Here is a 23145-nt window from a genome sequence, read left to right as displayed (position 1 = left end):
ATAACCCACTGGGAGTGTAATTTATTCTACTGGCTTGGCCTCGAGACCAAAAACTATCAGGATGGGTGGGGATACCACAGGCTAAATAAACTATTTTAAATGCCATTATAAGGCTAATGGAAATACTTGTGAACAATTTAATATACTCCAGCAGGTAAAGTGCATAATTGGGAACAAATTAAAGGGGAGACATTTTTTGAGTAAACTGTCCCTTTAAGTATTAGAGGTAGCATAAAAAACATGATTAAGCAAAAGTGTGCCAATTATATACAGCAAAAGTAGTGCAAATACGAGCACAGAAACATTTGCGTTTAACAATTAAAGTGACAGAGTGATAAAGATGTTAACCAGTGAAATATCATATTTCCATTAGATATAGTTAAAGCTGTATGAGTAAACCGTAATGTCCATAAGCAGGAATTAGGAGGTAAGTGTATCATATTAAATGGTATTTTACCCAAATTATTGCCTCATTGATCGTAGTAGAGGTAACAAAATAAGAATAAATTATGTTTTAGTAGTGTAATATTATTTCTGCCATAAATTAATAGTTTTAACTATATCTAATGGAAATATGATATTTGACTGGTTAACATCTTAATCACTCTGTCACTTTAATTGTTAAACGCAAATGTTTCTGTGCTCGTATTTGCATTACTTTTGCTGTATATAATTGGCACTCTTTTGCTTAATCATGTTTTTTATGCTCCCTCTAATACTTAATGTATCGCCACATTAGCCTTACTATAAAAGGTATTTAAGCAATCTAGTAGTTTAAAAGTAGCTGGTAAGAGAAGGGTCGTAGATTAATCACTTGGTATACCAGTATGGACCAAGAACAAGTTAAATTGTGCAATTTTGCGTTATCCAATAGGAGTCATTTAATATTTTAAGAGGCGGCGAGCTTCCCTCTGAACTTCAACAGCTCTGACAACAGCGCAAAGCCGAAACGCGCCACGAAGGTTTGCTGACTCCTTTTAACACATTCCTCTGTGTGCGTTTCCTGAATTTAAATTTTAATCTGCATTTGGAACAAACCATTTACGATTTTATTAAGCTGGTGCTCCACTCACTCTGTTTTTTCTATTGCCTGTTACCTATTCCAGCGTGAAACAGAGCCGCTTAGGGTATATCCCCACTGATTTCCTTAAGCCCTGTGGTTTGCCCTACTGCTGTTACATTGCCCAATGGGAATCGAGGAGGCGACACCCCCCCTACGTGACATTTGAGGAGGGAGTCTGAGCTGATCGGGCCATTGGATTCTATCTGATGATCTCAAATGAGTCAGGAGAAGTAGCACCTGCCAAGTTGCGGTTGAAAGGACAGCACAACCGCTACAATCCATCTCCCTGGGATCGGACTGATCACGCCCTTAGGGGTAAGCAAATTGTGTAGATTGCCATCCAGTATGCTATTAAATTTTGCATAGTGATTGACCCTTTAGCATACAGCTCCTATTGGGACACTACTGCTGTTGTTTTTTCTGCATAACTATACGGGCACTTTAGTGTAAGGGAGTATTCCTTTTGTTGTTATACAACACTTTTGGCACAGGTCACGCCTATTATTCTCCCTACACACCATGCACCGCTATAAACACAGCACAGTTAAAGGGCTGCAGGACATTAAAGGGAAATGGAAACCCCAGTGGATTTAATCTCCAGTCCCACTACTAACAGCTTTTTTTCCCTAAGGAATGCTGAGGAAATGGATGACTCAACACAAATAGTTGAAACTTTTTTCACAATGGACAGGACTCAATACAAACTGACACACTTTTTGAGGAAATGGAATTTCTTATCATTAAAGAGAATAAACTCCAGTGGGATGTCTGTACCCTGGAAAATTATCTGAAGTTAAACCTTATACCCAGAGGCCTCAGACTGAATAAGTTTCCTACCTTTACCACAGACGATAAGACTTTCATAAAACAATGGAATGAAACTCTTTCAGAGTGCTCCTGGAAGTTGATGCATTTACTCATTGTTTACAAAAAGAGATAAACTCAAAAGATCTCTGTCAAAATAGTGCAAGTGCAAGACAAATTAAATAACAGATGTAACAATAGTGAATTTGCCAAATTTGATAAACTCCTGCAGGATGCAGTTGCAGAGGCTAAGACACGCCTGTTGAAAATTAAGCACTCTAAGTACATTAGGGATCAGTTGGATTTTAATAATAATACTGTGTATGTGTGGAATCGTAAAGAAAGATCCCAGAAACATAAAGAGTATAACCAAAGCTATGGTTCTGAGGGTAGAGGCAGAGGGATCAGGGGTAGATGCAGGGGAAGGGGTAGAGGCAGACAATATAGGAGAATTCAATTATCCGAGAGCGAGGCTGAATCATATAGAGACAGCTCAGCATCAGGGGAGGATGAGCCCATAACCCAACAAGTTAAACCCCAGGGTCAGACTTTAAGCACACAATATACACAACAAGCAGTCAGACCCAAAGAGAACACCACCTTCCAGTATCTATCCGAAAGAATGCCCCAGCCACCTCCAGATACACCACACAAATAATAGATACAGTACAACCCTCTTAACCTTTTCAGCACTCTGTTAGATTTGAACAGGTTTGTACACAAACTTATGCTGAAAAAACATTTTGCAACAGTTACAAGTGCTTCCAGCCCTGAGAGTGCACTTTCTTTGGCCACTTTTGGGCCACTAACGAATAGTCCTTTGGAAACTTTGGAATTCCAAAATTCGTGCAGTCTTTCAGTACTGGATTCACTAAACGTCGAACAGGGAGATGTATCTTATCTGGGCCCTAATAGAACACCAAAGCTAAAATGTACATCTAATTTTATCCTATACAGAGTCGGGGTTCCATTATTGAAAAATTACAGAGTATAATAGAAACTGACTTAACCAAACTACACTATCAAGAAAAAAAGACAAATTACAATTTGACCAAAAGAGAGAGAGATGCACTGAAAACTCTCAATTCCGACCCTTCTCTGGTGATCCATGCCGCTAACAAGGGGTGGTCCATGGTGGTGTTGAACAGGAGTGACTTTGACGAGGAGGCCCTTAGGTAACTCCATATTACTCATGACTATAGAGTATTGAACTCAGATCCTAGAAGAATATTCAGTAAAAAACTGAGGGATCTTATTGATGATGGTGTGGAGGGGGGCTTCATTGACAGGGAACCAGTTATTTATATGTTTGTTTCACACCCCATGGTCCCAGTATTCAATCATCTCCCAAAGGTACACAAATCCCTTGAAAATGTGGTGGGGATACCCATTGTCAGCGGCATTGGATCACTATTGGAACATGTATCGGAATGGATCAATCTGATTCTGCAACCCATGGTACTGGACTTATGGAGTTATGTGAGAGACACAAAGCATATTCTCAGTCTTATGGAGAATATAAAGTGGAGAGAGGGGTACACTTAGCCAACGGTAGATGTAAAGGCACTTTATTCATCTATTCCCCATGATAAGGGTCTCTTGGCACTCGCTCACTTCATGGAAAAATACCATGGAAACATTCCAGAGTATTGCCAGTATGTAATTAGAGTTGTAGAATTCCTTCTTATGCATAACTACTTCGAGTTCGGGGGGATCTCCTTCCTCCAGATTTGTGAGACTGCTATGGGGGCAAAATTGTTTAGGTCTCAAATTGTAGATCCACCTTTGTGATTTACCTTAACACCTGCACTGAGTGTGATAGACAGTACGTTGGTCTCACTACCCGTGAGGCTAGATGAAGAATTAGGGAGCACCTCTCCAGCATCAGGATCGGATGTACGAACACCCTTTTGGTGCAGCATTTTGTCCATCAACATAACAAAAGTGCCGATACCTTTAGATGGACTTGCATAGAGAGGGTCCTTCCTCCGCATGGGGAAGGGGGGGAGACAGGGATAGGCTACTGGCCAAACAAGAGGGTGTAGAGACCTCTGTTTGGTAGGCCGTACTATATTTAAACTGTTGGATTATATTTCAGTCTATTATATTCATTGTCTATTAGGCATTTTAAATGTTAAATTTCACTCTCTTGCGTGTATTCCTAACAAAATGTGTATCTTATATCTTGTCTCTGAGTCAGTGGTATTGATTCCCAATCTGACTTGTCCATATATTGAGAAACCTCTTTAAGTTTGGTTCCCCCTTGGGGCACAAATATTAAGGTTTGAGTTGGAATGGGTACAATACAACAAAACTTATTGCACTATGTAGCAGACATAACATTGTAAAGTCTTTTGACTTCTGTCTGACCCACCCAAGGACCTTAATATATTTTGTTATAAGATCACCATTGAGTTTATTGTTCATTTATGGCAGAAATAATATTACACTACTAAAACATAATTTATTCTTATTGTGTTACCTCTACTACGATCAATGAGGCAATAATTTGGGTAAAATACCATTTAATATGATACATCTGCCTCCTAATTCCTGCTTATGAACCATACGGTTTACTCATACAGCTTTAACTATATCTAATGGAAATATGATATTTGACTGGTTAACATCTTAATCACTCTGTCACTTTAATTGTTAAATGCAAATGTTTCTGTGCTCGTATTTGCACTACTTTTGTTGTATATAATTGGCACTCTTTTGCTTAATCATGTTTTTATGCTACCTCTAATACTTAATGTATCGCCACATTAGCCTTACTATAAAAGGTATTTGAGCAATCTAGTAGTTTAAAAGTAGCTGGTAAGAGAAGGGTCGTAGATTAATCACTTGGTATACCAAAATGGGCCAAGAACGAGTTAAATTGTGCAATTTTGTGTTATCCAATAGGAGTCATTTAATGATTTTAAGAGGCGGGGAGCTTCCCTCTGAACTCCAACAGTGCTGACAACGGCACAAAGCCGAAACGCGTCAGCTGTGTTTGCTGACTCCTTTTAACACATTCCACTGTGTGTGTTTCCTGAATTTGAATTTTTATCTGCATTTGGAATAAAGCATTTACGATTTTATTAAGCAGGTGCTCCGCTCACTCTGTTTTTTCTAAGGTTACAAGAGCACCTCAGGAAAAAAAAAAATTAAATCAAGGACAAAGAGGATGGCAAAGCCTTAACATCAGTGGCCGCACACTTTCTAAATTACCATCAATCAAATTCCAAAAATTTGAAATGTGTAGGACTAGAGAAAATTTCCCTTGGAATTAGAGGTGGAAACCTAGAACAAACCCTTTTAAGAGCAGAATGCAGATGGATTTACCTCTTAAATAGCGTTCATCCATATGGGAGGAATGAACAAAATAAGTTTTACTGCTTTTTGGGCTAAGTGTGTATTAATATATAATATTTAGCTGGATATTAGCCAGTATAAAGCAATCTCAAAGATCCACTCACGTTACCACTACCCTTCAGGTAACTTTATAACACTCACAAAATATACCTGTATGGTGATATAATTTATATAAGATAACATTTAAGATAATTTTATACTATCAGTAATATGTTATGGTAGTTCACTATTTTTCACAGCACCAAAATGGATATACATTGGCATCTATTTATCAAGCCATCATCCGCAAATACGCTGCAATTCCGCAGCGTAATTGTGGAGAGCTTGATTCTCCATATTTATCAAACCCTACAGACCGGCAAAAGTAGAATTTTGCGACGTAACATACGATCCGCTGGTCTCAGTGCGACACAGATTGATGCTTACGTCACTACAGATGTTACGAATGCAAATTCGGCACTATCTGACTACTTTTGCTATTTAACAAATACCTACCAGGTACGCTCGCTACTATTCCGGCCCAGCGTACCTGGTTTTCAATCTGCCGCCCTAGAGGCGGCAGATGCAATAGGACTCAATGGGAGTCTGAAAGCAGCGAAAGCTATGTACGCTGCTGCCCGATATCCCATTGATTCCTATGGGAGAATACAAGTTATGTTTACACCTAACACCCTAACATATACCCCAAGTCTAAACACCCCTAATCTGCCGCCCGACACCGCCGCAACGAAATAAACCTATTAACCCCTAAACCGCCACTCCCGGAGCCCACCGCCACCTACATTATGTTATTAACCCCTAATCTGCCGCACCCAACGTCGCCTCCACTATTCTAAACTTATTAACCCCTAAACCTAAGTCTAACTCTAACCCTAACACCCCATAACCTAAATATTATTTAAATAAATCTAAATAAAAATGAATATTATTAACTAAATTATTCCTATTTAAAACTAAATACTTACCTATAAAATAAACCCTAAACTAGCTACAATGTAACTAATAGTTACATTGTATTTAACTTAGGGTTTATTTTTATTTTAACTAGGTAAATAGTTATTAAATAGTTATTAACTATTTAATAACTACCTAGATAAAATAAATACAAAAGTACCTGTAAAATAAAACCTAACCTAAGTTACAATTACACCTTACATTGCCCCAAAGTAATCAGCTCTTTTACCTGTAAAAAAAAAGTACAAATCCCCCCCCAACATTAAAACCCACCACCCACACAACCAACCTACTCTAAAACCCACCCAATACCCCCTTAAAAAAAAACTAACACTAACCCCTTGAAAATCACCTTACCGCGATACGTCTTCACCCAACCGGGCCGAAGTCCTCAACGAAGCCGGAAGAAGTCTTCATCCAAGCCGTGCGAAGTGGTCCTCCAGACGGGCAGAAGTCTTCATCCAGACGGCATCTTCTATCTTCATCCATCCGGCGCGGAGCGGGTCCATATTCAAGACATCCGACGCGGAGCATCCTCTTCATCCAGAGTCTTCTTACTAAATGACGGTTCCTTTAAGTGACGTCATCCAAGATGGCATCCCTTCAATTCCGATTGGCTGATAGAATTCTATCAGCCAATCGGAATTAAGGTAGAAAAAATCCTATTGGCTGATGCAATAGTTGGGGCAGCAGATTAGGGGTTAATAAATGTAATGTAGGTGGCGGCGATGTAGGGGGAAGCAGATTAGGGGTTAATAAGTATTATGTAGGTGGCGGTGGGCTCCGGGAGTGGCGGTTTAGGGGTTAAACAGTTTATCTTGTTGCGGTGGGATCCGGGAGCCGCGGTTTAGGGGTTAAAATCTTTATTTAAGTGGTGGTGGGCTCAGGGAGCGGCGTTTTAGGGGTTAATAACTTTATTCGAGTGGTGGTGGGCTCAGGAAACGGCGGTTTAGGGCTTAAACAGTTTAGTATAGTGTGGGTGTTTAGTGACAGTATACAAATAAAGCTGGGAAAAAGCCGAAGAGCAGCGAGATCGGTGACTGTTAACAACAGTCCGCTGCTCATCGCCCCGTACTTAGTGCGCAGCTTTTTCACAGCTTTTTTGTTAAATATGGAGAGCTTATTCAGGTCCGCGGCAGCGATGTTAGGCGATGTCAGGCGAGCATATTGGTGCCGGCGAATGCAGCACAGCTGACGGGTTGATAAGTAGATGCCTAAATCAGCATTTTGATATGAGGAATCTTTCTATTTCTTTATTATTCACAATATTTTGTGTATATATATCCCCAAATCACAATTTTTATATTTGTTTTTTTCACATTTAGAACTCTATTACTTTTTCACATAACACATAGCAGCCATTTTCTATTACCCCCCCCCCCCCCCCCTTTTCCTTCTTTTCTTCTACTTTGGATTTATCCCAAACACTATAGTTTTGCACTATTAGCATGCGGTTAGAATAACTTCTTTCTCAGATATTTTTACTTCCCACTCCCCATCAATTTCACATCCAATTCAATATCACCATCCACTATAAATAACACTTTACCACATTTTTCAATTTCTTTATTTAGTTGGAACACATTATTATCCCATCAGTATTTAAAGGGCCACTAAACCCAAAATCTTTTGTTCATGATTCAGATAGAGAATAGAAATTTAAACAACATTACAATTTACTTCTATTATTTATTTTGCTTCATTTTTTAGATATCCTTAGTTGAAGAAAAAGCAATGCATATGGTGAGCCCATCACACGAGGCTTCTATGTGCAGCAACCAAGCAGCAGCTACTGAGCATATCTAGATATGCTTTTCAGCAAAGAATATCAAGAGAATAAAACAAATTAGATAATATAAGTAAATTAGAAAGATGTTTAAAAGTGCATTCTCTTTCTAAATCATAAAAGAAAAAAGGTGGGTGTCATGTCCCTTTAAATACCTTTTATTAACACACAGCCAGATTACAAGTTTTGTGTTATGGCTGGCTTACTAATAACTTGCAAGTTATTTTCACCGCTCACCTTTCATAGCGCTGCTATTACAGGTTTTGTAAAAACCTGCTTGTGCGGGCGATATGGTTGCGTTGAGCTCCATACCTCATCCAAATATAAGCGGTGTTTTGACGTGCTCGTGCACGATTTCCCCATTATTATTATTATTATCAGGTATTTGTAGAGCGCCAACAGATTCCGCAGCGCTGATCCCCATAGACATCAATGGGGAGAGCCAGCTAAAGAAAAAGCCTAACACCTGCAATCGTGGAGCTTAAAGCTCCGTAACGCAGCCCCATTGATGTCTATGGGGAAAAAAAATGTATGTTTAAACCTAACACCCTAACATAAACCCTGAGTCTAAACACCCCTAATCTGCTGCTCTCGACATCCCCGAAACCTACATTACACTTATTAACCCCTAATCTGCCGCCCCCAACGTCGCCAACACCTACCTACACTTATTAACCCCTAATCTGCCGCCCCCAAAATCGCAGCCGCCACTAACACTAAATAAATATATTAACCCCTAACGTAACCCTAACCCTAACCCTAACGTAACCATAACCCTAACAACCGCTAACTTTAACATAATTAAAATAATTCTAAATAAAACTTACTATTAATAACTAAATAATTCCTATTAAAAAATAAATACTTACCTGTAAAATAAACCCTAAGCTAGCTACAATATAACTAATAGTTACATTGTATCTATCTTAGGTTTTATTTTTATTTCACAGGTAAGTTTGTATTTATTTTAAGTAGGTAGACTAGTTAGTAAATAGTTATTAACAATTTACTAGCTACCTAGTTAAAATAAATAAAAATTTACCTGTAAAATAAAACCCCCCAAATAAAATCCTATCTAAAAAACCTAAGCTCCCCATTGCCCTGAAAAGGACATTTGGATGGGCATTGCCCTTAAAAGGGCATTTAGCTCTTTTTCGTTGCCCAAACCCCTAATCTAAAAATAAAACCCACCCAATAAACCCTTAATAAAACCTAACACTAACCCCCGAAGATCCACTTACAGGTTTTGAAGACTGGACATCCATCCTCATCAAGCCGGTAGAAGTCTTCATCCAAGCGGGCAGAAGTCCTCAACGAAGCCGGGAGAAGTCTTCATCCAAGCGGCAAGAATTTATCCTTCAGGCGGACAGAAGTCTTCATCCAGACGGCATCTTCTATCTTCATCTTGGAAGACGTCATTTAAAGGAACCTTCGTTCTTCAAGAGGATTTGAAAGAAGAGGATGCTCCGCGCCGGATGTCTTGAAGATGGAGCCGCTCCGCGTCGGAAGGATTAAGATAGAAGATGCCGTCTGGATGAAGACTTCTGCCCGCCTGGAGGACGACTTCTTGCGGCTTGGATGACGACTTCTCCTGGCTTTGTTGAGGACTTCTGCCCATTTGGATGAAGACTTCTCCTGGCTTGATAAGGATGGATGTCCGGTCATCAAAAACTGTAAGTGGATCTTCTGGGGTTAGTGTTAGGTTTTATTAAGGGTTTATTGGGTGGGTTTTATTTTTAGATTAGGGGTTTGAGCAATGAAAAAGAGCTAAATGCCCTTCTAAGAGCAACGCCCATCCAAATGCCCTTTTCAGGGCAATGGGGAGCTTAGGTTTTTTTAGATAGGATTTTATTTGGGGGGTTTGATTGTGTGGGTGGTGGGTTTTACTGTTGGGGGTTGTTTGTATTTTTGTTAAAGGTAAAAGAGCTGATTTCTTTGGGGCAATGCCCCGCAAAGGCCCTTTTAAGGGCTATTGGCAGTTAAGTTTAGGCTAGGGTTTTTTTTTATTTTGGGGGACTTTTTATTTTGATAGGGCTATTAGATTAGATGTAATTAGTTTAAATATTTGATCATTTCTTTTTTATTTTGTGTAATTTAGTGTTTATTTTTTTTGTAATTTAGTTAATTTTATTTAATTAATGTAATTTATTTAATTGTAGTGTAATGTTAGGTGCTAGTGTAACACAGGTTAGGTTTTATTTTACAGGTAAATTGGTTTTTATTTTAAATAGGTAGCTAGTAAATAGTTAATAACTATTTACTAACTATAGTTACTAGCGATTGTTATATAAAAACAGAATAAAAAACAATAATTTAAAATAAATACAAGCTTAGCTGTGAAATAAAAATAAAAATTAAGCTAGATACAATATAACTATTAGTTATATTGTAGCTAGCTTAGGGTTTATTTTACAGGTAAGTATTTAGTCTTAAATAGGTATTATTTAGGTAATAATAGTAGGTTTAATTTAGATTTATTTTAATTATATTAAAGTTGGGGTGTTAGGGTTAGACTTAGGGTTAGGGGTTAATACATTTATTTAGTGTTAGTGATGTGGGAGGCCAGAGGTTTAGGGGTTAATAACTTTAGTATAGTGGCGGCGACATTGGGGGCAGCAAATTATGGGTTTATAATATTTAACTAGTGTTTACGATGCGGGAGTGCTGCATTTTAGGGGTTAATATGTTTATAATAGTGGCGGCGATGTCCGGAGCGGCAGATTAGGGGTTAATAATTTTATAATAGTGTTTGCGATGTGGGAGGGCCTCGTTTTAGTGGTTAATAGGTTGTTTATGGGTGTTAGTGTACTTTGTAACACTTTAGTTATGAGTTTTATGTTACAGCTTTGTAGCATAAAACCCATAACTAATGACTTTCAGTTTACGGTACAGATCTTGTAGATATGGGCTGTACTGCTCACTTTTTGGCCGGACAGGCAAACTCGTAATACCGGCGCTGTGGAAGTCCCATTGAAAAGGGACTTTTTAAAAAGCGTGGTAGTGTAAGGAAAGTGGTTGCAGTTACGTTGCGTGACAGCCAAAAAAGTGTGAGTGACAGCTATACCTACAAGACTCGTAATAGCAGCGGTAGTGAAAAAGCAGCGTTATGTTATGAGGCTTTTTCACTCATAACGCAAAACTCGTAATCTAGCCGTAAGATATTATCTGGGACATTATTCCTTTAGTCCCCTATTACCCCACTAGTATTTTTTTTTTTTTTTCCAAAAGTTTTTTATTGAGGATTAAACATTACAGCAGATGTCACAACGCAGGTGACCAATCGATGAACATATACATAAACATTATGCCGTTGGTATGACACAGCAAGCGTAGCAATTAATGACATTACTGCGTATATAGGTCAAGTATGTCTAGAATGAAATAGGATATCTGTCATATAAACCTCATTTTCGATTAATGTGAACTCAGAAATAAATCCATTATGAAAACATCATTTACAAACAGAATGAACAAACTTAGGTTATAAGGACCGGGTAGTACCTCAGTCCTACACAGTAACTCAAATTTCTAGGAATTTCGTGAAGTCAGCTTAGAAGTGCCTCTCCGTGTACTACAACTGGGAATTATAGTGCGCATTTCCAGGCGGGGGAGTCCAGTTGGAGCATGAGGGAGGAGGGAAAAGGAGGGGGGGGGGGGAGAGGGAGGGGTAAGGGTATGGTGGTAGGGGTGACTGGGACCTTGGATCCACACAGTCATTTATCTTTGAGCTCCCTGGTGGTTAAACCAGGGCTCCCAAATCTGCCAGTAAAGCTCTTCCTTGTCCATATGGGAGTAGAAACTTTGTTCCATTGTGGCGTACACCTGCATTACAGATGTAACAACCGTTATGTCTGGGGGCTGGGTTTGTTTCCAGGCCCTTGCTATCGCCAGTTTCGTGGCCGCTAGGACGAAGATGACCAATTTAGAGACGTGGGTTGGAACGCTCCTCGGGAAAATGTGTAAAAGAGCGATTGCAGGAGTGAGTGGGATAGATAGCCCCAGGTTAGCACAGAGGGTTTCTACCTGAGTCCAGAGAGGTGCCAGCTTTGGGCAGTCCCACCAAGTATGCATGTCTGAGCCCCTTTGCATGCATTCCCTCCAACACAGAGGAGGCGCTGTGGGGAACATCTGTGACAGCCTTGTGGGAGTATAGTACCATTTTAGGAATAATTTCATGTAAGCCTCTAATGTATTTGCACAGTGCACTGTCTTTTTAGTCAACGTCATGGCTATGGATAGATCTTTATCTGAAATTGGTCTGGATAAATCTCCCTCCCAAGCCCTTATCTGCCATGGTCTGTCTTTGTTAGTGGACGACTGTAGAAGATCGTAGTGAAACGATATGAGCCTAGGAGTCTTAATAGGGAGTTGCCATAACTTTTTCCAATTAGTCAGGGGTCTGTTTAGGGCTTTGGGGAATCCCCAAGATGTCATAAAGGCGTAGAGCCTCGAATATTCAAAGGAGGCCCACGGGGGGGGGGGGGCTCTGGGATAATGGTACTGATATTATGAGGTGAGATTAAGGTGTCCGAGAGGTATACACAGGAGACCACTTTGAGGTTTAAGTTCCTCCACTGCTGTATGTGTGTATCAGGAAGAGCCACCAGTAAGGCCGGTATAGAATGAATGGGAGACGGGTGTGGGGCGATGTCGCGAAGGTTTCTGAGGCTATACCAGACTTTCAGATTGTCTCTGATAATGATATTTTGTATTCCTAAGCTGTCAACACAATGCTTAGGGATCCAGGGTAAGTCTGCCAATCTTAGGCCTAGGGGAAGGTTCGATGTTTCTATGTTTTTCCAGCCCTGCTGTTCCCCCTTATCTGCCCATGCCGTGATATGAGAGAGCCTGGCTGCCTCGTAATATCCACGTATGTTAGGCATTGCAACTCCTCCATATTCATATCTCTTTTGGAGAATCCTTGCCGCTATCCGGGGCCTGGACTTATTCCAGATATAGTGTTGCCCAAGAGATTGGAGCTTGTCTATTAAAGCAGTAGGTACATTAAGAGGGATACAGCGGAAATAGTACAGAATTTTTGGTAAGATCGTCATTTTGAAGGAGGCAATGCGGCCCAGCCACGAAATTTCTTTAAGGCTCCACGAAGATGTGAGCTCAGTGACCTCTTTAATGAGGTTTGTGTAGTTAATAGAAATAACCAATTTCGGGTCCGGACCTAGCTGTACCCCTAAGTGCCGAATGGAGGTTCGTGACCATTGGAAGGAGTACAATGTTTGTAATATTTCCAATTCAAACGCTGGCATGCTTACCGGTAACGCCTCTGTTTTGGTGACGTTAACTTTGTAGTAGCTGTGGGCTCCGAACTCAGAGATAATATCAAAGAGTACTGGCAGGGAGCCTATTGGGTTTGTTAAGAAGAGCGTGACATCGTCCGCGTATAGTGCGATCTTCGCAGTAGTGCCTCCAAGCTGGACCCCTCTTACTGCAGGTGATTGTCTAATAGCCTGAGCTAAAGATTCAATGGCCATGGAAAAAATTAGAGGTGACAGGGGGCATCCTTGTCTGGTGCCGTTGGTGATACATATTTCCGGGGAGGCAAACCCCATACCCTTAACTACTGCTGAGGGACAAGAATACAGGGCTCGAATTGCTTTAATCACGATCTCTGGCATGCCAAATTGAGCAAGCGTATGCCATAGGTATTCCCATCTGACCCTGTCAAACGCTTTTTCTGCGTCTAGCGACAGGGCCAGCATGGGTGTCCTCAGTCGGGAGGCTTCTGTAAGTATGTTCAGCGTTTTCCGAGAATTGTCTGGGCCTTCTCTGCCAAACGTGAAACCAACTTGGTCTGTATGAATCACCTTTGGGAGCAGGCTATTAAGGCGGTTAGCCCATAGCTTTGCATATAGCTTTACATCACCATTAATCAAGGATATTGGTCTGTAGCTCGTACATTGTGAGGGGTCTTTGTTTGGTTTCGGTATGGGCAAAATTACTGCTTGCAGGAATTCTTTATGGAATGAGCCTGCCTCTCAGGCCTCCGAAAAGACCTTGAGGAGGATCCCCTGGAGTTCCGGTTTAAACAGTTTATAGAAGGCTGTTGGGTACCCATCAGGACCTGGAGCCTTGTTATTTTGGGAGTGTTTAATGGCTAAACTAAGCTCATTTAGGGAAAATGGGGCTTTAAGTGCCTCTCCATCCTCATCTGTGAGGGATGGGAGGCCCAGCGTCCGTAAGAAATGTACCATTTCACACGAGGAGGACTCTTTAGCAGTCATCGAGGGCTTAAGGTGATACAGGTTAGAGTAATATTCCGCAAACGTCTCCCCAATGTCCTTAGGTGAGTAGACCGAGCTGTCACCTCTCTGGAGTGATAAGATCCTACCCGCCGCTGTCCTGCACCTTAATTTATGAGCAAGGAGGGTTGAGGCCTTATTACCTTGGCAATACATCAGCTTCTTGAATCTAGCATAAGATTCTTTAACTCTTTGCAGGTCTCTATCTGCCAATTGCGTTCGCAATTCCTTAATTTTATCAGCTAGGTTTGTAGTTGGGGAGTTTTTATTCTCCTGCTCTACAGCGCGAAGTTCAGCCATGAGGAGGCCGACGGGCAGACCTGCTTGATGTCGTAGCATCGCCTGCCGTCGAATGCAGATCCCTCTGATGTAAGCTTTCAGAGCAGCCCAAATAGTTTGGGAGGACATATCCGGGGTTTCATTTATTCTTAGAAACTCAACAATAGAGGCTTGGAGGGACATTCTAAACGTTTTATCTTGAAGCATTTGTTTTGGGAGTTTCCAGCTAGGTCTAGTCTCTGTGGCTAAGTCAGTAGAGAGCGTAAACGACAAAATATCATGATCTGACCATGAGCAGACCCTAATGTGTGACGTTAGGACTCTATTAAGCGTCCATGAGTCAGTGAAGAAATGGTCGAGCCTCGAGTACGAATTATGTGGTCTAGAAAAGTATGTGTAGTCTCTATCATTGTAGTGTAGTGCCCTCCAGATATCATATAGATTATGTTGGATAATGTGTTGTCGAAATTTGTTAGCAGTAGTCACAGAGTACGTGTCTATTGTTTTCCCGCTCTGAACTTTCTTATCTAGTAGGGGGTCCCATATCATATTAAAGTCCCACCCTAGTATAATAGTCCCAGCTTTGTGTTTCTCAATTTTAGACAAGGCATCTTTCAGGAACTTAGTTTGCATTTGATTCGGGGCGTAGATGTTGACCAGAGTGAACAGTACACCGTTCAATTTACAATTGAGCAGTAGAAATCGTCCCTGGCTATCTCTCTCTGCGTGCATGTGGTCAAAATGTATAGATTTGTGTATAGCTATCGCCACTCCTCTAGATTTCTCAGGATACTCTGGGGTCCTGTATGGAGTCTGGTTTGACATTATCCAGTGTGTCTCTTGTAAAAACATGACTTGTACTTTCAGAGATTTCATGGTATTGGTAAGCATGCTTCTCTTATCTTGTGAGTTTAATCCTTTGGCATTTAATGTTGCAAAGGATATATGATTAGGGGTTGACGCCATCTTGAACTTGGGGGAGGGAGGGAGTGGTAGGTAGGGAGAGGGAGGGTAGAGGGGAGGGTTTAGATGATAGACTTACCCCACCTGGATCTGCGCACCTGATTGTGGCCCTCGCCGGGCTCAAAACTAGTTTATCGTTTCCTTTATCACGAGGATTATTTCCCCTAGGGAGCTTAGTTTCACCTAGAGAGTGATAAAAAAGAGATGTAACGAACAGTGGACAATGAGGGACACCAAGTTAATTCAATTAATATAGTAAGTGTCCAGGAATTTGGACCAGGTGAATCTAAATTGGTAGTATGAGGTTTTAACAATATTATTCAATATGGTGAACCGCTGGATCACCAAAAGGAGAAGTGTGGCTGAATACCAAACTGACTTCTCCAGTCCCCGTATAAGGGGATAACACAAATAAAATTTGCGTATATGGGGGGGGGGGGAGGTAGTACAAGTATTAAACTTGTATGTAGAGATTGACTGTCATTGGGGGATTGTGAATATAAGGAATACACCAAAGGTTGTTCATTAAACTAAATAAAACATCACAACACTGCAAGCATAGTAGCACGTTAAGTTAGTGATACCAATAACATTGTAAACACTATAATATCGTCATATAACTTAGGTCCGAAGCATATAGGTGCCTGAGAGTGACTAAATAACCTGTAGAACTGAAAAGAAACTACATGGGGAGAGCTCATGAGTCCCAGCATGACCAAATGGCCAAGAAATGAGTAACGCAGGAACTGCTGGGTAAGCACCCGTTCGCTTATGGGAAGTCACAGGTCTCCCCATGTTCTTTGCACATTAGGCAGCTGATACCCGGAAATTACATTTAGAAATATTTACATATATGCCCGTGATGGGCCAGATCTATTCAGTTATCCTTTGATGAAACATATACCAGTGTCTACCTTTTAGATTATAACTAACGCATAGAATAACCTATCATTATGTATATGTGTACTAGCTGCAGACCAGCAGGTATATCACCATGTAGAGTTAGTAACGTAAAACATGTTGTAGACACTATTAACTCACCATATAGTCTCGATCAATAACATTTAGGTGTCTGAGAGAGATTAAGTCACCTGTGGTGCTGGAGAGAGAGGAGATGGGGAGACCCCCGAAGTCCCGCCGGAGCAAATAGGGTAAGATAGTAGAGCAGGTGTTGTTGGGCAAGCGTCCTTTATCCTGCGGGAGGTCACGGGTCCCCACATGTCCCTCAAGTATTAGGCAACCTATACCTGGGAGCAACATTGAACAATATATATATAGTTACCAGCTGAAGGTCAGGACTAGTAATTTACCATTCAGTGAGCTATATAACAATCCTTTTTCCTTCAAGTTATTCCTATCTAATGATAAATATAGCTAACAATATATTCATGTGTACTAGCTTAACACCAGAGCTCTTTATTGTATCACTTGGTGGGCTTTTGTAACCTAGGGGTGAAGTCTGGGGCACCTGCCCGGATGTCAGTGACAGTAGGAGTGTCCTTTGCAGTAGATCTTAATGAAGGTTGGACCATGTCCATAATAGCCGACCTATCTCTAGGGGGCAAAGAACCAATGTCCTTTCGGGGTTTGGTGGATGCTAAGCCCCAGTCTTGGAGCAGGTCAAAGCCTTCTTTAGGGGTGAAAATTGTGTGTGTCTCACCATCTTTACTAACTATAAGCCTTGTCGGGTATCCCCATCTGTATCTAATATTCACTGTTCTCAGAATTTGGGTGATGGTCCTGAAGGACCTTCTCTTTTGTAAAGTGCAGCTGGAAATGTCCGGGAACACCGCTATTTGTTGGAACTTCTCAGGGAGTTGCGGTTTATTGGCCAGTTCTCTCATTATCTTCTCCTTGTGGGTAAAAAAATGGATCCTAGCTAGAACATCTCTAGGTTTTTCTTGAGAGACAGTTCTAGGTCGTGCTACTCTGTGGACTCTGTCCAGTAGGAGGCCAGGCTTCTCTGAATTGGTGAAGAAGATATTACAAAACTCCAAAACATATGACTCCTGTTCTTGGGGGCCAACCTCTTCAGGGATTCCGCGGAATCTCAGATTATTCCGGCGGGAGCGGTCTTCCATATCAGCTAGTTTCAATTCTAGGTCCGATATTTGAATTGCAAGATTTTAGGAATAGGCTTGTAAGTGAGCATGGTCCACAGCAAGATCTTCTTGTTTACGCTCCAGAGTTTCGGTACGTTCTCCCAAAGCACCAATCTCTCTACGGAGCTCAGCTGTGGATCCCTTAATTTCCTTTGTCAGTGTCTCTTGAAGGAGATTCATTCGTCTGGTTAGGACATCTACAATGTTTGCAGATAAAGTATCTGACATAGGAGATTGAGAGTCTATACTGCCTTCAGATTCACTGCCTTCCAAAGCGGGAGTGGAGTCTCTGTACATTTGAGTTTTCCCAGCGTGATGGTTTTTAAAGTGATCTGCGACAGTTTTTCCAGAGGTGTGAGACGGTTTAGTTTTCCTTTTGGAGTTTTGGGACATGGTTTCAGGATTGTGTCTTCTGCCAAAGCCAGCTCTTGAGACACTAGGTCTGCAGTATATGATATATTTAAGTAGAACAATGGTGAAAAGGGTGATGCTTAAGTCCCCCTGACGTCAATCTTAGTTTAGGTAGCCATAGTTAGCAGTGCTCTGCTAGCCATAGTAAGGTTCTGCTGGATAACCCACGGTATATTCAGAACAAAGTCAGTCCTTTTCAAAGGTGGGTGGAATGAAAAGCTCTGTAGACACCCCCTCCAGGGAGATTGCCCTCACCTGGCCAGGACGGGAAAAGGAATTGAGGATATGACCTGCTGTCCCTTAGTACAGCAGGAAATGGATGGAGAGAGTGTCAGAGAGTATCCAAGGAGTTGGGCTCTATGCTATAGTATCTGCTGAATAGCTGCTTGTCCAGGGGATTTCACCTTTATGATACTTTAGTGATACCAAGATATTTTAAACTGAATCTAGTGCACCAGTCTTGAGCGGTGTGGCCTTTTGTAGTATCTGCTGGATGGCAGCTTATCTAGGAGTGTGTGCCTTAATGAAATCTCTAGAAAAATGGGTAGCGTAGTTGCGCTTGTAGTTTAAGCATATACAGACCCTTATACAAAAATACCTGTAGAGGAAAGGCCAAGATTAGTTTACACAGACAACCTAACAGTATTCATCTACACAACAAATGCAAAGTTGGAAGGAGCCTATGGCACAATGCTGGAGGGAGAGAGATGAGTATTAGTGAGTCCAGCTTATATAAGAATATTACTGCACTTTAAGCCTAGTACATAAGATCAGTTAAATGCAGCCTTTTAGGTGTCCAACCTGGAGACTATCGTTATTGAGACAGTTGCATTAGGTAGGACCTGTTGGTAGAGATAAAAGTTAGGCAGGTATGATAAATAAATTACACTCCACTTTGGGCTGAGAGCCCAAAGACATACAGGCTGACGCAGCAGCTATAGCTTCACACAGTAGTATTATAGATTATTGTGACAGTGCAAGTTGCTCAGTCTTACTGGAGCTATGCTGCAGGTATGTATCCATTTAAAGAGGGCAGCACCTCAGGGTGCAATGAGACAAGTCACAGTAGCAGATTATCCCTGAGAGTTATCAGTAGGGCAAAATGAATATATAGATCACCCCACTTGTAGGTGGTAAATTGAGGAGTTCCTCACCACCCCCACAGTCAAGTATTGCTTGCAGGACCCCAGGCAATATCAGGGTAGGTCTAAGGTAACCACAGGGTTTCTATCGTAATTGAGGGCTACCCCACAGAACTACTGTCTCTTTAAAACCTGTGTAGCTCTCTTGAACTTATAAGTGAATGTTTTATTTTAATTGCCTACCGTATCTCCTTAAACAGTACCTTTGCACCCCTGCTTGTAAAGGCAAAGTGCCCTGGAGCTTTTAGGACTTTTTATTTGAGGTGCCTAGTTAGTAGAGGCGAGCCAGGAACTTTTATAGGGCAGTAGGGGGCAAGCAGAGTATTTCAATCTCCTCCGTAACTAACCTTACATGTAAGTTTCTGTATGACGCAGCTGACTGAGAACGCTGCAGGGATAGTGGAGGTCTTTTGCGCCTAGAAAAAAAAAAATTCAGAGTGGCAGTTCCCTTATCTAGCCCACCCGGTATCTCACCAGATCAGCACAGGAGCCGGAGTCCGGAGATGAGCCAAGTACTTCAGGCGTGAGCAGCGCTGTTCTTGGGCCTTGGAGGCGGCAGATCTTGCGGGCAGTGAGGTAGACTTGGGTCCGATCCGTTCAGTACTTCAGAAGGAGACAGGTATGATATATGGCACTCCGGAGCGGAGCCCCGACCCTCCGGAGTGCTGTGCGTTCACTGCAAGTATCCTTGAAAGTAGCAGGCAAATGTGATGCGGCCGGTTGTGTTACTGAGGGCTGCTGCAGGATCTCCCTGGGTTATGATGTGTCTCAGCGGTGGCAGAGTGTAGACAGCTCCGGTAGCGGCACTTCCCTCCGGGTCTAAGGAAGCAGGTAAGAAAACCTCTAAGAAGCACTCCCGCAGTGATGGAGCTCTGCGGCCTTGATGTAGCTGGGCGTAGGTGAGCCGTATGATGGAGCGGCAATATGGCGGCTTTTCGCGCCGAATTTCACTTCGCTCAGGCCGGGCGCTTCACCTTATCTCAGGCAGTATCTGGCAGTATCTGCAACTGGGTAATCGCTGTCCCCTTATGTGCCGCTTGAACAGCCACTGTCTGCTGTGTCTCCGGAGCGGAGCCCCGACCCTCCGGAGATTGTCTCTGCAAAGTATTAGGCAAGCGGAGTATATTGTGCCACACAAGCTGATGTAACTTCTTTAGGTAGAGTCAGCAGGGAAATGCCCAACCTTGTATACTTTAGATCAGCCCAGCTTCTGTTCCACAAAAGTGTCTTTGAGCACTGAAATATGAGCAAATTAACCACTTTTAAACTTTATACAAAGCTAAACAAGCTGGAGCTCTGTTAAGTTGCGTCCGTTCTCCTCACAGGCTAGCTCCGCCCCCCCGCCCCCACTAGTATTTTATTGGTGCTTCATCTATGGGTTTCCACTATATGTTTTTAAATTGTATGTTTCTTTTCCTCATTCCTTTTTAGGTTCCCACAATTTTGGAACATTAATTTATCCTTATAAGTGTAAACCATAATTAATACCACTTACACAAAGTAAATAAAGACATAGATTCTCGATTTTCAGTGGTTCAAATTGTGAGCAGTGCTATTTAGTATACACTTTTTGTAGCTGGATTCACCACTACTATTTTTGCTTTGTTTTCCCAGTATATATCACCCACCCCCTTAACTAACTAGAATTATTACATTTTTTAATTGGGTCACCATAGAGTAGTGCCATTCTCCATTCCTTCTTTCCCTTTCCCCTTTTCCCATAGTATACTCACTTTTGTTGCCAACGGTTTAGGCATTAATGGCTGTGTGTTGAGTTATTTTGAGGGGACAGCAAATTTACACTGTTATACAGGCTTCACGCTAACTACTTTACATTGTAGCAGTGTCATTTCTTCAGTGTAGTCACATGAGAAGATATAATAAAATATGTACAAAAATGTAAGGGATGTACTCACTTTTGTGGGATACTGTACATAATAAAAATGTTTTGACTATCATGTCCCTTAAAAAAACAAAACTTGTCTTTTTGTTCTTTAAACTTTAAAATTGTAATATATATTTTTTTTAATTATAAGTATGTATTTATGTAGTTAAAACCTTAACAATATACTTTCATTATTTGTTTTGTCCCCTTTTCCTGTAATTTAAATCTGATACTTATGGGTTTTCCATTTCCTGTGAGAAGTGCCAACACCAGACTTTACACTAATATCTTACACAGTATTTGATTGCACACTGTGACCCATCTCTATAACTGTCCCTAAATATAAGAAACAAACTGCGTCTGATAGACTTACCTTTTGTGCTATTATCTTACATTTAGCGTCACTTCTCACATTTCTGGTCAATAGGCAAAATAGGCTTTTCACTTTCATTATGTTTTGTTTTCATAAATTTTTTGTTTCTTTCATGTAATTGGCAAGAGTCCATGAGCTAGTGACGTATGGCATATACAATCCTACCTAGAGGGTCAAAGTTTCCCAGACCTCAAAATGCCTATAAATACACCCCTCACCACACCCACAATTCAGTTTTACAAACTTTGCCTCCTATGGAGGTGGTGAAGTAAGTTTGTGCTAAGATTTCTACGTTGTTATGCGCTTCTCAGCATTGTTGAAGCCCGATTCCTCTCAGAGTACAGCGAATGTCAGAGGGATGTGAAGGGAGTATCACCTATTGAATGCAATGATTTCCCTAACGGGGGTCTATTTCATAGGTTCTCTGTTATCGGTCGCAGAGATTCATCTCCTACCTCCATTTCAGATCGAAGATATACTCTCATATACCATTACCTCTACTAATAACTGTTTCAGTACTGGTTTGGCTATCTGCTTTATGTGGATGGGTGTCTTTTGGTAAGTATGTTTTTTAATACTTAAGACACCCCAGCTATGGTTTGGCACTTTATGCATTTATATAAAGTTCTAAATATATGTATTGTACTAATATATGCCATGAGTCAGGTTCATGTATTTCCTTCTGCAGACTGTCAGCTTCATATTTGGGGAAAATAAACATTTTAAGAAATATTTTTCTTACCTGGGGTTTAGTCTTTTTTTCTAAATTGACTACTTTTTTCTCAAATTGCAGGCTGTATTAGGCCCGCGGGTGCACCAAATGCTAGATTTTATTGCGTCATTTTTGGCGTGAAAAGTACGTCCGTTGACGCAACTTTGTCATTTCCAGCATCGTAGTTGACACCTAAGCCTTTTACATGGTTGCGTCTTTAGTGATGCGAGTGTGTCATTTCCGGATATTGTTGGCGCCAAAAAAATTTCAGTTACGTTGTGCGTCATACTTGCCGCCAATTTTTTTCATTATTTTAATACCCCATTGATGTTTGCCTCTTGCCTTTTTCTATGTCAGAGGGCTATGCTATTTGCATTTTTTCCCATTCCTGAAACTGTCATATAAGGAAATTGATAATTTTGCTTTATATGTTGTTTTTTCTTTTACATTTTGCAAGATGTCTCAATCTGATCCTGCCTCAGAAGTATCTGTTGGAACTTTGCTGCCTGACATTGGTTCTACCAAAGCTAAGTGCATTTGTTGTAAGATTGTGGAAATTATATCTCTGAATGTCATGATAAACTTTTACATGCAGATAGTGTGTCCATCAGTAATAGTACATTGCCAGTTGCAGTTCCTTCAACTTCTAATGTACATGATATACCTATGAATTTTAAAGAATTTGTTACTGATTCTATTCAGAAGGCTTTGTCTGCATTTCCACCTTCTAATAAACGTAAGAGGTTTTTAAAACTTCTCATTCAGTTGATGAAATTTCAAATGACCGACAAAATAATAATTTATCCCGCTCTGATGAGGATCTATCTGATACAGAGGATCCTTCCTCAGATATTGACACTGACAAATCTACTTATTTATTTAAAATAGAGTATATGCGTTCTTTATTAAAAGAAGTGTTAATTACTTTGGATATTGAGGAAACCAGTCCTCTTATAAGTCTAAAAAAAGTTTAAATGCTGTTTTTAAACCTCCTGTGGTTACTCCAGGGGTTTTTCCTATTCCTGATGCTATTCCTGATATGATTTCTAAGGAA

This window comes from Bombina bombina, chromosome 1 (genome assembly GCF_027579735.1).
Source record: "Bombina bombina isolate aBomBom1 chromosome 1, aBomBom1.pri, whole genome shotgun sequence".
In the NCBI taxonomy this organism is placed as follows: domain Eukaryota; kingdom Metazoa; phylum Chordata; class Amphibia; order Anura; family Bombinatoridae; genus Bombina; species Bombina bombina.
Note: the sequence above shows the minus strand (reverse complement) of the source record.